Below are 13308 nucleotides of genomic sequence, written 5' to 3' on the forward strand. Positions count from 1 at the left end.
AAACCATACAACAACTAAATCATTCATCTTCTTCAAATTTCTTTGCAATCAAAGAAAGAAATCAATATCAAGTAAGATTTGTATTTTATCTTGAGTGGGTATACTAATTTTTTTAATTTGAAAATCTCTTTTTCTTTTTATAAACCCTTTTTCTAATTTTTATTTATGATTTTTGTTGTTAACCATTGAAGGGATAAATTGTGTTTTGCTGTTGAAATATTAGATTTTCAATATTTGAAACTCGAAATATGTTATTTTAAATTGTGTTTTGTATTTGGGTTAGGTTTTTTTTTTGCTTTAAGGAATTTGACAATCGATTAAGAGTTCTTTTTGAATTTTCCTTGAAAATTATTTTATGAGTATTTAAAATTGATTTGATAGTTCAAAATAAGCATCTAACTTGGGAAATCAAGTTGAAAGATTTTGAATTTGAGTTCATGCTTTGATAGGTTTTCCTTGATATGGTTTTGAGTTATAATATGATTTGGAACTCATTTTTATTTTGAATAATTAATATTTTTTAAATTTATTTGACTGTGATTATAGATAGGTCAGGGAACAATATTTTTTTTATTTGAAATTTAATATACACATGTACTATATATATTGTTATCGTTTTATGGAACTCATGTTATTGTGATCTACAAGTTTTTAGTATTAAGTGTAGGCTTGTAAATGATTGTTTTTGCAGAGTAAAACATGGATTTGATTAGGTCACCAATTGATGTAGACTCTGAGCCTTTATTGCATAGTATAGAAATTGAGATAGGTGATTTAAGCCAAAGGCAAAGGAGCATTAAAGTGACAAGTGGGGTTGGTGGGTCTAATCATGTTAGTGGTATAAGGGTTAATAAAGATAATACAATTGAGTCCCAAAGTTTAGAAGAATGATGAAAATGAGGCCTCCTGTGGTACAAAGGAGTTGGAGGGTGGGCCTGATGATAAGGATGGAGAGATAAAAGGGATTACGGAAAATAAAAAGCCTTTAAAGAAAAAATAGAGAATTGTTACGGTAGATGACCTTCAATCTAAACTAAAATTTGAAGATCTCATTACTGAAATTGAGAGGAAGAAAAAAAATGGTAGGAAAGTAACTGTATGTTTGGTTCACTGTAATGGAATAGTACTATAATTTAATAGAGTTGTAATGGAATAGAGCTGTAATCAGTAATTCAATTATTTGGTTGAATAGAATTGAATAGAGCTGTAATAGCATTCTTGTATTTGGTTGAATAGAATAGACATTGTAATAGCATAAGGAAAAATGTTTAAATGACCAAAGTACCCTTAGCAGAATTTTTTTATGTAGATAATTATTGTTATTAAATTTTAATAAGATTATTATTAAATATATTTTAATAAAAATAAAAATAAATAATTTAATCATATTTTAACATAATTATTATTAAATACAATTTAACAAAATGATATATAATTTAATAACATTCTTAATATAATTATTATTAAAATATGAATTAAAAATTTATAATATATAAAAATAACATATAACCTACTTTATTATTTTAAAATTGCAATACATATTTAATGTTCTAAAATATCATTAGTTAAACAAATAATTTAATTATCTTCTAAAATAAAAAGTAAAATATTAGAAGTAATAAATAGCTTGAGAATAATATTTTACATCCAAATATAATGTCCATAAATTAACAAAAAGTTAGCTTATATGCCATAATCTATATGTTAAATTTTACAACATCAAAAAATTACAACATTGTAATGGCATTCTATCATGTCATTATACCACCCCAAATATTACATATACAAAAAGTTACAAAACCATCACCAACACAATCAGGATTTTTAACGGCTAGAAAGATATCTTCTCACCCATTTCAATCACACAGAAGAAGGTAGACTAAAAACAATGAGCATTTGCGTTGGATGGTTTGGAACTTTGCTCAGCACGCGGTAGCACTTATCCTCAGTTAATCCTTTTACTTCACATAAGGTTGGATATAATTTTAGAGCATTTTATTGAATGACCATTTTTGAATTTTGTTGAATTAGCACTTCAGAGGCAATGCTCCTATTTATTTCAAGGCCAGCGGTTTGCATGTTTTCCGTCAATAACGTGGTAGCATCAGTAAATGAAGTAGAATAAATATGTTCACTTGCATCGGAAAGTTTTTTTTTGAAAATGTGGAATCATCTTGGTTTCTAGATGGTTGCGGTTGTGTAGCTGAGAGATCCATCTCTTCCAAAGAAACATCAACTTCACATCCATGCAAATCATTTCTTTCTTCATGAGTATTTGCAGTAGCTACATCTTCAACATCTATTTCTTCAATAATATCAACAGTTGTTTGAGCATCTTTTCTAGTGGCTCGATCTTTTGCGTAGATGGCAGTAACTTGGTCATAATAAGGGAAACTACGATGTCTGAATTGACCGACTTTTTTATGACTCTATAAAAAACGAGGAACCTATATTAGATATAAGTTTAGTCAAAACAAGATAATAAAGACTTTAAATAATTCTTACACTTATATATGAGTTCCACACAGCATCTTCAGCAATAATAAGTTGTCTATGCTTGTCCCAACCAAAGCCGCTTTTGTCTTTTCCATTGAGCATGTCATAAACGATTGCGTAATCCCTTTTCAATCCCTTTTCAACATAGCATGGGGTAAAACTTTTTCTAACATTCTTTCCTTCTCATTTAAATAACCAACCTTGAATCTCGTATCTATGTTAAAGGTTCCAATATTGTGCAAATCGACCATACAGACAACCAGCACAACATCTTCTGGATCTCATTTCTTTTGGATCCTTGAAAATTTTGAGAGGAAACATTTGATTGTAAAAAATTTGACATAACTATCTTAAGAAAAAAAATACAAATTAAAATTAGGTTCGATATTATGAATCAAAAGCTCAACACTTTATAAAATTATAACATATGACGAATCAAAAGAAAATAAATTAAAGTTGTAATTCAACAAGTCTAGTACAATACATAAAGACAATTCAAACACCACTAAATTTTCATAAACCAGATACATGAAATAACATAAACAAATTAACCTTCTACTATTTTTACCCTGAATCTAACTAATTTCTAGATGATTGCCATTCATAGAACATTTGATTGGCTAATTCCATCCTTCAAGTAGCTCACGCATCCGATGGATGAATATTTACGATATTCGGTTCATCATCATCTATCACATTACTAGGCAATCCTTCTCCCAACTTCGTTTCAATAGGATCAAGACTCATATAAGTTTGAATAAAATTATGGAGCAAACAACATGCAATAAGTATTCCATTGTGCACCCTCACAAGATAGAACAATGGACTCCTAATTATTCCACATCTAAGTTTTAATAACCCAAAGCATTTTTTAATAACATTGCATGTTGAAGCATGTTTCATATTGAAAAATTCTTCTAGAGTACTTGGCTGGTAACCCTGATGTCACTAATTCAAATGATATCTTTGTCTTCTAAAAGGCGTAAGAAATCCCTCACAATTTGTGTAACCAACGTCAACTAGATAATAACAACCTATAAAAAAGGGAAAAAAACTATTTATCATGGTTAATTTCCCCAAAAAATTATTATCTTAAAAAATAATTCAAATTCCTCTAATTCTGCACTTTACCATGAGGAACTTTTAGTCCATGTCTCCTACTAATGGCATATCGAAGAGCCTATCCATCAGCAACAGAACCTTCCCAAAGAGGAAGAACATAAAAAAATGCATATCAGGTGTACAAACACCTTACATATTTGTTGTTATGTCACCTTTTTGCATTCGATATATAAGTTTATCAACTATCGAAACCCTAATCTTGATGTGAGTTTCATCTAAAGCACTTAGACAAATCTACATCACATGCATAAAACCTGATATTAGGATACTATATTTAAACCCTAAATCAACTAAATTATCTACGAGCTATATATGAAACTCACTCCATTACCTTGAACCATTTCCACTTTAGGTTTGTAGAATTAGTTGTAATTGGCTCAGCCTTTTTAAATAGAAAATTTTGTAACCGTATGGCAACACTTAAAACATTATGAAATGATCTGTGAATGGTTTCCCTGGAACTATTAAAGTGATGCTTGATAACTTGATTTTTAAGGTGATGAGAAATGAGATGTAAAAACATTGCCACTTGCTCTTCAACAAGCATGTTCCTTAACGAATTCAATCATCCTAAAGTTTATGACATCTCACATAGTTTTAGAAAAGGTAATTATATTCATCCTAACTTGTTCAATACAGGTCTTGTCACTAGCATCTACAAGTCTTTTCACATAATTTTGCTTTGTATAAAAATCTAAAATATATGATCTAATCCTTGGTTTATAAGTATGTAGGCTATGGAAGACACCCAATGTAACCAAGAACCAACACGCAACTGTGCACATTTGCAACCATACTGTCACAGTAAGACTAATTCTTTTACACCTCTCACTAGCCATTACTGCAAGATATTGAAGTGTTACATATCTTCAAATCATAGTATAAATTAACCTAAAAAACAAAATGTGATGCATATATCTTCGAATAAGTATATATTAGTTGGTTTTCTTAATTAATAGGTTTATGACTTAATAAATTATTCTATATTGTACTTTAATGGATATATATATGGAACTGATGCTTATATTTAGATTAAGTAAAGTTTGTTCTGCATGCATTAATATTTTTATAATAATTTGCTTGCTCATTTTATCTTGTAATATTCTTATGCATGTGACCCTAAACCTTAAAACTTAATCCAATTTCCTTCAATAGGCAAAAAATGTATTGCTTGATACATACCGAAAAATATATTTATGGTGTTCTTTATCATCCAGAAAACAAGTGTATTTATGTTGTTCTTTTGATTGTTAGTAGCAAAATTAGTTGGAAATACAGACATACCAGAAAGTAGTAGTCGATACCACTCAGATATATGAGAAAAAGATAGTCGAGTTGATGAAGCATCTAGAAGTTGAGCGACCCAAGTCTGAAAGTGATGAAGAACAATATGAATTTATATGGAGAATATTAAATATCAGATGAATTTTCTCAATGATCATAAAATACAGATTCCATCAAATACTTTAACTGTGCCAATTTCACAACAAGCTATAAGTACATTATCATCCATCATCCTAGTTCTTGATCACTAAAACTAGCTTAAACAACCCAGATTTTTAAAATGGATTTTGAGTACAAATTTCATGAAAAATTTCAATAAAAAAAAGGCAAACAAAAGCATGGATAAAAATCAGCCTGCTATAAAGAAAATAGATATAGACATCCATCAATTGACACAGCACTCAAAAGTTATACGTATGGTCACCAATAGGAGAATAAATTGAAATTGAAACCCATTTGTTTTACTTCCAAAAAAGCTAGAATTCAATCTCTTGAAACTTCCATCTCTCTCCCAGGTCTCTTAGCCAACCATTAAAGCAAGAAAAAAATAACAGAAACAAAGCAGTGAATTAACAGAGCCATGCAATTGCCAATCTACGCAATTAATTAATGAATTAACAAAACATAAAAGCACTCAAAGCTCAAAAAGCGAGGTTCTGCCATGGATTAAACTTAAGTTTAATCACAAAAGCATATTAGAACAAAAAATCACAAAAGTAAAAAATATTCAAACCCATGTGGATGTGGTCATATAGTATTCAACAAAAACAAAAACGCTGTTAGAGTATACATTGGGCCTGTGGAGAGTGAGCAGTTATGAACATGTTTTATTTCATTACTTCATCCATGACATCTTTTAGCAAATCCTGTACCTTTGGATATAAATTCAAAAATAAGTTTGATTCAAAAGAAATGGCTGCATTGACCTCAACAACAACTTCTTCCTATTCACCACCTCCCCACCCAATTAGATGGAGAATTCTTCAACTGTCCGTTGTCCCAAATTAATATCCATAATAAATCAAAACACAAATGATTGTCATCCTTTTTTTATACCATAATAAAAAGTTGAGAAAATAATTAATATCCTAACCATTCCCAAAACTACCAAACTGAAATAGGCAAATATAAAATTACTGAAGGCCCTAACATCATAGATTATAGCAAAAAAAAAAACCAGACATTTAATAATGGTTAAGAATATTTTTAAAATACATTTTACACGGTATTTTCGATTTCGTTGACTCTTCTCAAATAAAAATGAGACATGAAGCAGGAAAAGCCAAATAATTGATTTTTCTTGAAAGTTAACATATAAAAAAAACTATTGATAAGAACAAGCTGTCCAAAAACATGAACCAACATATCTTACTGTCAAACAAATCTTAAAATCCCACAAAGAAGAGTTTGAACCCATTTTGTTCAAGATGTTAGAGACATAAAAATGAAGCTTTTTAATCTCTTAACTGTTGTTCTTAGCCATGACTGGCCATTCAAGTAAGTTATCAATTTAGGGGGAAAAAACCCACAGCAGACTCTACTTAAATTGACAGAGAGGAAAACGAAAGGAGCAATGGAAAAGTGAAAAGATTTACCTGAAGGAGGCTTCGATGAAGGTAAATGAAGCAAAATCTACTTAAATGGATAAAAAAAAAGAGCAGAAAAATTTTAAAGTAAGAAAAATTTTGTAGAGAGGAAAACAAAAGGAACAAAGGAAGAGAGGAAAATGTTTAGTGAGAGGAGTGCTAGTGGCCAGAGTTGAAGGAAGGAATGCAGTGGCTATTGGTCGGGCTGAGTCTAAGCATTTTTTAGGTGAGAAATTAGAGAGGGTAAAATTGATTTTCTAAACACCGAATAAGCCATTTAGTGGGGGGGGGGAGAGGGAATAGAAATGCTTCCTATTCCCTACATAAGGCTGTAATGGAATACACTCGTAATAGGGTATTCTATTCAACCAAACAGTTGTTTGTGGTGGGCCCATTGAATAGAATTGTAATGGTATAGCCATTACATTAAACCAAACATGGCCTAAATTATATAGAAGCATATTTTGATAGGTCTAGTAGAGATGACATTGAGTATTTGGGGTCTTCTGATTTGGGTAGTTATGAAACTAATTTAGATGGTGAGTTAGCTTGTAAGAAAGGGAGAAATGTCTTATTTTATACATTGGCCACAATACCTAGATTTCAACTTGGAATGAGTTTTACTAATAATACTCAATTCAAGAATCTTTAGCAGCTTATGCTATAGCTAAGAGATTTGATGTTAAATACATTAGGAATGAGAAGTTTAAGACAAGAGCTAAGTGTAAACTTGTTGGTTGTCCCTTTCTTATATATTCTGCTAAGGATAGTACTGATGGATTTCTCAAGATTAAGACCTTTGTGAATGAGCACCAATGCTCTATGACATTTTGAAATAGTCGAGCCAAATACAAGTTTGTTGGAAGGCATTTTTTTAGTAAGTTGAAAGTGTTACCTCAAATAAAGCTAGTTCAAATGCAAAAGGCTTACAAAAAAGGAGTTGAATGTGGACTTGTAAATAAGTGTATGTGGTAGAGCTAGGGCATAGGCCTTATAACAAATTAAAGGTAGAGTGAAGTTTGAATTTAGGCACTTGTATGATTACACTTTTGCTCTAAGAAATACAGATCCAACTGCCAATATAGAGCAAATGGTTGAGCGACCTAATATTAATCACACCCTAAATTTTAAGAAAATATATGTTTGCTTTACAACCTTGAAAAATGGGTTTAAGCAAATTTGCAGGTCTATTATATGTTTAAGTGGATGTTTCTTGAAAGGGTCTGATAAAGGTGAAATTTTATCAACTATGGGAAGAGATGAGAATGATCAAATATATCGTATTGCATGGGATGTTGTTGTGGTAGAGAATAGGGAAACATGGGGTGGTTCATTGAAAATTTATGATCAAATCTGCATCTGGGTGATGGTGATGGATTCACCATAATAAGTGATATACAAAAGGTTAGTATCTTTGTAACGCCCCAAATTTTTGGATTTTTAAGTCTGCATGTTTATTAAATAATTTGATTTGGTATAGTGGTTAAGTGCCTTAGATGCTTGCTTTAGGTCTTAAGTTTGAATCTTGGTGGGAGCATGATGAATGTTTTTGTTGCTTGTTTTGCTAATGGTTAAGTCTATTTTGAATTATAAGTCTGGTGGTTGGATTATTGTAGGATGTTGGGGGGATAAGTTGTTAGAAAATATAATATATTATTTCTTTATTTTTATTTTTTGACTTAATTTTCAAATATCCCTAATTTGTTGCCAAAAGTAACCGTCCCAAAACCCTTTTTGTTCCCACGTTCTGCTTTGTTTCCCTATTGTTGCTATTTTATTTTATTTTTTTCCTTCCCTGTTCCTCTTTTCTTTGGGTTCTTCTTTGTGGATTCTTGGTTTCTATTCATTAAACTTTGTTGTGTGTTCGTGTGGTCATATCTCTTGCATAGTAATTCTTTCAAAGGGTAAGTACTATTTGATTTTTTTATGGTTGTCTTGTTCTTAGTTTATTTTTGGTAAAGTGTTAGTTGCTTGTTTATTATTCATGTTCAGGAATGTGACTAGTATATTTGTGGTTCTTGGTAGGCGAAAGGGTTGTAAATCAAGACCCTCCGATAGAGTAGGCTCGATCTTTTACGCTATTTCAGAAAAGTAAGTAAGTGAATTTTATTTCTAGGGATTGAAATTTTTGTTTAAGGATATGTTCTTAGATGGATATTCTTGTGATTAATTAGTACGATTTGATGAACGAATATAGGTTTCGTGTTTTCCAGACGCATGGTTAATCAACTCAACAACCAGGTGTGTGAAAACGACCCAAAAACACAAACGAAACTCGATAAAATTGTAAAACAGGGGATATTTTCAAAACTACCCAGTGCCACACGGCTGTGTGCCAGGTCGTATGTGTTAGAGTATGCCCAAAGATCAATCATGGGATGGTTGTAATAACATACTTGATTTATCATGTTTATTAATATAAGGCGTTACCATTATTATTTCAGTTTCTTTTCTGTGTGTATAAATAAAGTGTTTTATAATAATGTCCTAAGAATAATATGATTATTCTTAAAAGATCCTTAGTGAAGTATTATTGTTAGATAGGAAAACGATAATGCATTAAGACTAACATGTAGTTGATTGATGATAATGAGTTATCATTGATATGGAATGTCAGAATCGATCCATGAATATGTGTGTTAGAGAACAACATATTGGATTGACCCATTATGAGTATGTTTCCTGGATTATTATGTAATTGTCACGGCATTACTCATAGTGATTAATATGTATATGATCCTCAGACTTGAGATCATCATAATCCCAACATCGTGAGTAGTACATTTTGATACAGTCAAACGTACACCGTTATTGGTTGTTCTATAAAGGCTGATGTTGGATATACCACAATTGATGTAGAGGGATATGGTTGGTCGATATAGAATAAGTCCCTCCTACATAATGGGATTAATATCTTGGGCCACTTGATCAAGTGAGACTAGAAATGCATGGCCATGCTCAAATAAGTTTATATGAGATGTCATACTTATTTGTATATTGTAGTCTGCTTAAGGTATCAAGGAACATGGAATGGACTATACAAGTGTGACTATTCCATGACTTGTGTCCAATCCAGAGATAAAGGACTTAAGGAATATTGCATAAAAGGTTAATCATAAAAAAAGAAGAAGGTTATGTCGACTCATGATCTCTTGTGACTTAGGTAGCAATGATGCATTGTTAGATGCCACTCATTGTTTGTAACATCGGAATTGTTCTAGTATTACTGCTAACGTTACAGGAACCTAAAGGGTCACACCCTATAGTTGAAATGAACGAAATAAACCATAGTTGGTATTATTTTTGGGTTTCGCTTGAATTAAATTAATTATAGAATTAATTTAATTCGGTAATCAAATTTCCAACACATTATGTACAAGTTTGTTGTACGCATAATGAGGACATGAATTTGGTTAGCATATAAATTCAAATAAATATATGGTTTACCGAAATTATATTATAATTAATGTAATTATAATTTTCGGTTTAAAATATTATTATATTTATTTAATTCCTAAAAACCATAAAATAATAGGATATAAGAATCTTGTTTTTCTTTGTTTTTGGTCTAGCAGCCGTTAAAGAAAAATTACTTTCAAAACCGTTTTGGGGATTTCTTCCATTCATAGTCAACTGGGTGGATTACGTAGAGGTCGGAGTCTCGATAGATTACGGCTTGGTTCGATTGTAGATCAGACTACACATTGTTGAGAAGTTGTTGTCTACTCAGAACAAACATTAGGTAATTTCATAACCCTTTTCACCCCGATTCGTTCCTCACACATGGATCCGTGGTTAGGGTCGCCGATTATTAAATTTTTCCGCTGCGCTGTAGGGGTGCTGACAATCCAACAGTGGTATCAGAGCCACTTGTGTGACACGGACTCGGGTTTAAATACTTGGGTGATGCAATTGTATGAGATGCATGCTTCAATTTTATTAAATTTCTGACTGTTTAAATCGTTTAAGAGTAACCTGATAATTGTTCCTTTTGACAATAGATTAAATGTTAATCATGGTGTTATGTCCTAATCAGTTTTATGTTATTACTGTTAAATGTTAATAGATTTATGACGGTGCGACGGTGGTGTTGACAGATTCCGATAAGAGTTAACTAGTTAGTGGAACAAGGGTTGTTCCGGCATGAAACCTCAGGGATTAAAATCCCGAAAACACGATTCTGTTGATAACGGTTATCAAATCGTGAGGTTTCATTTTGAATGGGGTATGTGGTTCGTACCGCGAGGGCTCCGCCCCCGCACCCCCTGCTTCCACCGTGGCAATTCCCTGTCATGTTTTTGGGGATGGGGATCTGAGGACGGTTTCGGTCGCAGGGCTTCGGCCCGCTCCCTCCACCCCCTCAGCCCCCATCTTCTTAAAGTATGTTTTTTTAATAATAAATAAAACTTGGTGGGCCATAAAAGTTGAAAGGATATGTTTTAATACACCTTAACAAAAATGTTTATTTATGTATGCTGTTTTTGACATGCATGGTGTTTGAAATGCATAGTTATAGCCCGACAGCCTATTTGATAAAAAGGTTGTAATTTTATAAATACGGCCTGCGTGTCGTGCCTTGCTACTATTCTTTTGCATTTCTCTTCTCATCTTACTCCCTCGTATGTAAAACGAGTTTCTACATATTGTAATTTGTAAGAGTTGCTGTGAGCTAGCAGAGAAGGAAGATGGGCCAACCAGTATGGACTAGTAGCTTGAAAACTGGCTTACACCTTTAGGTTTTCTTTTGGTTCTCCCATTGGCTTGGGTTGCGCCACCTTAGTTTATGGGCTATAACTATTGCATTTATTTATTGCTTTATTCATGTATGAGATGTTATGGATATCTAAAGCATGCTAAATTTTAACCATGTTAAAATTTGATAATATTGAACCACATTAATTGATGAGATCAATTAAATGGCTAAATGGACTAAAGTAAACCATAATTGGTGAGATGGAATGATCTTAAGAAAATCTCTCTATTAAAATATTAAGTCAACATAGCTTTCTAATTTTGCCCTCGTTAAGGCCTCGATCAATACTGTGTAGGTTCTGCTAAAGCGAAGTACTAGTATTTATCTTGGTTAAACGCGAAGAATAAACAAGTGATATTTGCTGGTTAAAATTGGTTAATGACTTAACTAGGTTATTCTAATAGGATTAGAAACCTAGAGGCGAGTAATTTGGATAAATCATAAGATGATTAGAACAAGAGTTGTTCACCAAACTTTAGGAGTTACATATGATGTAATTAGCAAAGTGTTGCTTACCTAGATAACCATAATCTTGACAGTAAAGCCAAAGTAGACTTAAGAGGAGGTGAAATATGGATCCTTAACCCACTTGAAATACTTTTCGAGAAAGTCTTTCTGAAACTAATCTATGAGGGTATTAGTTTTGTAATAAAATAGTGGGAACATAATTTAATTAAGTCCTTTTAATGATTAATATAAATTTGATAAATTTTTCACACGCATAATTTCATTGTTGTAGATATATTATGGCTGCAAACACAAATACACTATCATTACGATCGGTCCTTGAGAAGGACAAGTTGAATGGTTTAAATTTTCTTGACTGGTTCCGTAACTTGAGGATTGTCCTCAAACAAGAACGGAAATTATATATCATTGAACAACCAGTTCCTAACGAACCACCCGCTAATGCCTCGAGGGCTGATAGAGATGCTTACAAGAAGCATCTCGATGACATGGTAGACGTTGGTTGTCTTATGCTTACCACTATGAACCCTGAGCTTCAGAAATAACATGAGGACATGGTTGCTTATGAAATGATTGAGCACCTGAAAGAACTTTATCAGGGACAAGCACGGCAAGAGAGGTTCGATATCTCTAAGTCCCTATTCCAATGTAAGCTGGCTGAAGGAAGCCCAGTAGGACCTCATGTCCTTAAAATGATTGGCTATATTGAAAGCCTATCTAAGCTTGGGTTTCCATTGAGCCAAGAGTTGGCCACTGATGTTATTCTACAATCGTTGCCGGATAACTACAGCCAGTTTGTCCTCAATTTCAATATGAATGAAATTGATAAGACTCTACCACAGTTGCTCAGTATGTTACGAACTGCTGAAGGCAACATGAAAAAGGTTGGACCCAAGCCTATACTGATCGTCCGTAATAATAAGGGCAAGGGAAAGGCCAAAGTTCAAACAAAGCCCAAGGGTAAAGGTAGCCCAAGCCTGGAAAAGTAAAGGCTGCATTGAAACCTAAAGGAGGGGTGGCTAAGGAAGGAAACTATTTTCATTGTGGTGTGACTAGACATTGGAAGCGGAACTGCCCTATCTATCTTGAGGAAGTCAAGAAGGCCAAAAAAAGCGGAACGTCTGCTTCAGGTATTTATGTTATTGATATTAATTTATCAACTACTACTTCATGGGTATTAGACACTGGTTGTGGTTCTCACATTTGTACTTCTGTACAGGGACTGCAAAGGAGTAGGACTTTGGCTAGAGGAGATGTGGACCTACGAGTTGGAAATGGAGCAAAAGTTGCTACATTAGCTGTAGGAACATATAATTTATCTTTGCCTAGTGGACTTGGTTTATGTTTAGAGGATTTTCATTATGTGCCCAGTTTGACTAAAAACATTATTTCAATTTCTTGTTTAGATAAAATTGGTTTTGAGATAATTATTAAGAATACTTGTTGTTCCTTTTATCTCAATAATGTTTTCTATGGTTCGGCACAATTGATTAATGGCCTCTATATTTTAGATCAAACAAATCCCATCTACAACATAAATACTAAAAGATCAAAAATAAATGACTCAAGTTAAACTTATCTATGGCATTGTCGTTTGGG

The 13308-nt window shown here is 32.5% G+C and overlaps 1 long non-coding RNA gene across 1 annotated transcript; it reads right to left on the reverse strand.

Annotated features, from left to right (window-relative positions):
- Positions 1-1622: 1622 nt before the first annotated feature.
- On the reverse strand, positions 1623-6758 carry LOC107913077 (uncharacterized). Its single transcript, XR_001688406.2, has 4 exons — positions 6498-6758; positions 4903-4987; positions 2506-2793; positions 1623-2429 (listed from the first exon to the last, which is right to left on the reverse strand). It is a non-coding gene; the product is annotated as an uncharacterized lncRNA (long non-coding RNA).
- Positions 6759-13308: the final 6550 nt, after the last annotated feature.

This window comes from Gossypium hirsutum, chromosome D08 (assembly GCF_007990345.1).
Source record: "Gossypium hirsutum isolate 1008001.06 chromosome D08, Gossypium_hirsutum_v2.1, whole genome shotgun sequence".
NCBI classification, from domain to species: Eukaryota; Viridiplantae; Streptophyta; class Magnoliopsida; order Malvales; family Malvaceae; genus Gossypium; species Gossypium hirsutum.